The following is a 3,949-nucleotide window of genomic DNA, read 5'->3' as shown; positions in this document are numbered from 1 at the left end:
CCACAAACTGTATTACCAACAACAAAATGAAGAACAATGATGAACAACAACAATGTTATAACAAGAACACCACAATAACAAGATACAAACTACAACAAGATTGCAAGAAAGGTAATGATAGGTAGTGTGACAAACACTATCACAAGAACAAAGAACCCTATGATGTCTCAAATCTAAGGACCCTTTAACTAATGTAATAGGAACAGCTACACTCTTTAATGGACACAAGAGGGACCTCAATCCTTCAAGCACCCAAAGTTCCAAGCAAGTAACACAAGTGATTCCACATTTTGTGTTCCTAGTTTCGGCCAAGTCTCCAAAGTGAGAGAGAACTTGTCTTTCAATTGCCTATTACAAGAGATTCAATATCCAAAACCTAATGAAAGAAACCCTGCAATGTTCTTTATATAGTGTATTACAAAATAGAAGTTAAAATGATCAAAATGTCCCTTAACTGAGAGTTGTCCATCAAGTGTAGTTCAAGTGTAGTGTATGGATGTTTTTGGAGTGTATATTGGTGCTCCTTTGCACTTTACTTGCACACTCCAAGTCTCGGGTCTAACACGCACTCTCATAAGTCCATCTCCGTGATCATTCTTGTATCACGTATATCAATGAAGCTATTGTGAAAATTGTCAAACTTAGAAATGTCTATAATTTTGAACTCAAGAATTTACCTTAACAATTAATGAAATGGGTAAGAATCATGAAATTTCAAGTTCAAATTTTTGCAAAAACAAAATTAACAGGTGATTTCTTTCCATATATTTCAGTTTTTGTGTATAAAGTTACCTGAAACTTGGTACAAATAGAAGGTGACAATTATCTCTTAAAATTAATAGAAGTGCATGCAAGTTACTTCCAAACATCATAATTATCTAATAAAAATATATCCATTATTTTGAAGTTCAAAGTATTTTCAATTTTTGAAATACAAATCTGAAAAAGAGGCCAGCTAGCATCATCCTAAAAGGTTATGCTCCCCTAAGAGTACATTTGTGTGAATAAACTTTTTTAATCTCTTATATAGGATTATATAAAAAATTTATCCTTGAGGCTTAAGATATTACAGATGCAATTTATAGGGATTTAGTTGCATTCAATTTAGACAACATATTAGTAAAATCTTTACGGTGGGTGTTGACACCTAATTTTTACTCTCCACAACCAAGTTTAATTTCGAGTTTCTTTAATTTAAAATAAAATTACAATATTTATTTTATCCGAATAAAAAGTTTTTCAAAATATTTATGTACGTAATTTTGTCATTTTAAGTAGCAATTATATATTATTGTATTCAATTATACGAGATTATATAATTTTGTTAACTAAATAACTATATTATGGCATATCCGATTTTAATCAAAGCTTATCTTGAAAATTAATTCAAATGGATAAAATCTTGAGTAAAATATGATTTATTCCAAAAATAATTTATTTGGAGAAATATTTATTCAATTTTAATGAATCAAGAAGCTCGGGATTAAACTAGTTGCTAATTCGTTTCAAATCTTGATTAAAATTTGTCAATTTATTAAATTTAACCTTACTTGAAAGTGATTTGTCCATAATTACAATGTAATTGATCAATTAATTTTTAATTATGCTAAAATTAAAATTCAATTGGCTAAATTCTAATGGTTAGGCTAATTTAATAAATAGCCAAAATTTTTAATACCTAATATAATTGAGGTTTTCTCAAAATAACCTCCATTTCAGCCCATTTCTTATTTTTTAATTACCAGTCCAACAATTAAAAACCATCAGCCTAATAACCCCTAATTGCCCAGCCCAGTCCAATGCAATTAACCCATCCCGTTTTACTCTTCATCAACAAATATCAGCAAACAACAAAAACACGATATACAATACCGCTATCAACCAAAATCAAACCCGACCTATCAACGACGGCTCCAACCCGCAGTACCTCCGACCCGTCTCCAACGTCGACCCAAGCAGCTCTGACCTAGCACCGGTGAGCCAACGGCGACCCGATTCAACGCTAACAGTGGAGAACCCCAAAACCTGCGACCCAATATCAACGAAACAACCCGAATCAATTGCAAAATGACGCTGCAATAGCCAGTAAAAGCTATCCATTTGATTTTCAAAATCTAATACCAAAATGGTACGATTACAAATTGTCCTTATCCCTTTTATCAACATTTGAAATTATTCCCTTCGAAAAAATCGAAAATTGCCCCCTGATTTCTCCTATCCCACATCGATGGAAACAAAGGGTTGAGCCCAAAATCCCCTCTTTTTAGTACAAGTCTTGGAGGGGAGAAAAACCTTTGAGCACAATTCAGTCTCTTTTTAGTAAAATTTTATTTTTGTGAAATTCGTTGGCGTGTTGACGACGACAATGTTTTCTGGTGGTTGATCCCGACGAAGTTCGTGGTCACGTTTTACTACCTCAAAAGAGGTAAATTTTTCAACGCTTTATTTCTTTCTCGTGTTTCTGCCACATTTTCATTTTTTTCATTGTATTAGTAAATTTAGTTCTCTCTTATGTACTGGGATTTGTTCGTTGTAGAGGCCATGATAGTCGTAGGATTTTTGTGATGTTGTTTTAGTTGTTTGCCCTTTTGCTCCAAAGTTCTGATTCTGTATTCATTTCTAAGAAAAAAAATGCTTTGTGTTTGAATGTTTCTTTGCCTGAGCACAACTTCATCCCAAACTGTTTTATTTTTCCCCTTTCGTATGCTGGGATTTGCTTGCTGTAGAGGCCTCAGAGGCCGTAGGTTCGGTTGCGACTATATTCTTATTGCATGGATTCTAGAATCTCACTTTGTGTTGTCTGTAAGCTGCTGAACAATGTTCTTCCTGTCCATTTGGATTATGTTTTTATTCCACTGTGTGAAACTGGTATGGTTGGGTTCGTAACGGTAATATGTTTTATTACTCATGTTAAAATTGCGCCTTGATGAATTTTTCATGAAGTTTGCACGGGATTTGTTCTATGTTAAGAGTAATTATTATGCGTATTTGGGTAACAGAATCAAGTTATTTTAGGTTTGAATTTTGATATTATGATTCGGAATAAATTGTTGTTTTGCTTCTGCATGCTCCTTTTTTCATTTTTTGTGAATTATTTTTCAAAGTGCAAGTCTTTGCTTTATGTGTTAGGAAACATGTTATAGCTTCTGTTAAGGTGACTTCAACATGTCACAATTAGTGTGCATATCGATAAGAATTTGAGTGCTTTACAAAAATTGCTTTCTTGCTTGGTTTTGTCAAATTTTGCTTGCTCCTCTCCATTTCAAATTTTCTACCCGCTTGCAGTCTTGTTGCTTAAAAGGTAGTCATGAAGAATCTATGCTAATTTCGTTTTCTCTATAGAACATTGTTTGTGATCAAGTCATATGTTCTAAAACATTGTTCAATTTGAAAACTAGCCTAAATAGTGAGATAAAAATCAGTTTAGTATTTATTCACATGTGATAAGATATTATATGGTCTGGGATGATTCTAATTCTTACCTTTTCCTTTGCATGTGAATCTGTTTTGGAGTCCACAATGAATTCCCTCCCATTCCATTTTCGAATGGGCCAATAAGGCCCATTGCCTCAAAGTTCAAGACAAAAATCAATCTCATGGAATATGGATACAACGAGTTGAAAGAAGAAGAATGGACTAAAGTCTTGTCTTTGAAATGGCAAAGAGACTCGAGAGGATCATTTTTTATTTTATTTGTTTATTTATTTATTGTTGTCTTTTATTATTATTTATTTATTTCTTCATTTCATTATTCATTCATTTGGACCTCGAAGACAAAGTTGTAAATTTAATACAAGTGAAGTGGATTTTGGGCCAAAAAAGCTTGAAAACATAGATTGGGACAGGTGAAAAATAGGTCGAAAACCCAATTAGATTTGGACAGGTTTCATTGATTTGGGCCCAATGGCCTAAATCTTTTACTTCCTCCTCCCTTTCCCCTTTTATGTGC

General features: G+C 33.0%; 1 long non-coding RNA gene across 1 annotated transcript; it reads left to right on the top strand.

Moving 5' to 3' along the window:
• Positions 1-1,822: 1,822 nt before the first annotated feature.
• Positions 1,823-3,623, top strand: LOC124888459. Its single transcript, XR_007046617.1, has 2 exons — positions 1,823-2,425; positions 3,514-3,623. It is a non-coding gene; the product is annotated as an uncharacterized LOC124888459 (long non-coding RNA).
• Positions 3,624-3,949: the final 326 nt, after the last annotated feature.

This window comes from Capsicum annuum, chromosome 11 (genome assembly GCF_002878395.1).
Source record: "Capsicum annuum cultivar UCD-10X-F1 chromosome 11, UCD10Xv1.1, whole genome shotgun sequence".
Classification (NCBI taxonomy): domain Eukaryota; kingdom Viridiplantae; phylum Streptophyta; class Magnoliopsida; order Solanales; family Solanaceae; genus Capsicum; species Capsicum annuum.
The sequence above is the reverse complement of the archived record's forward strand: the minus strand, read 5'-3'. Positions and strand labels throughout refer to the sequence as shown.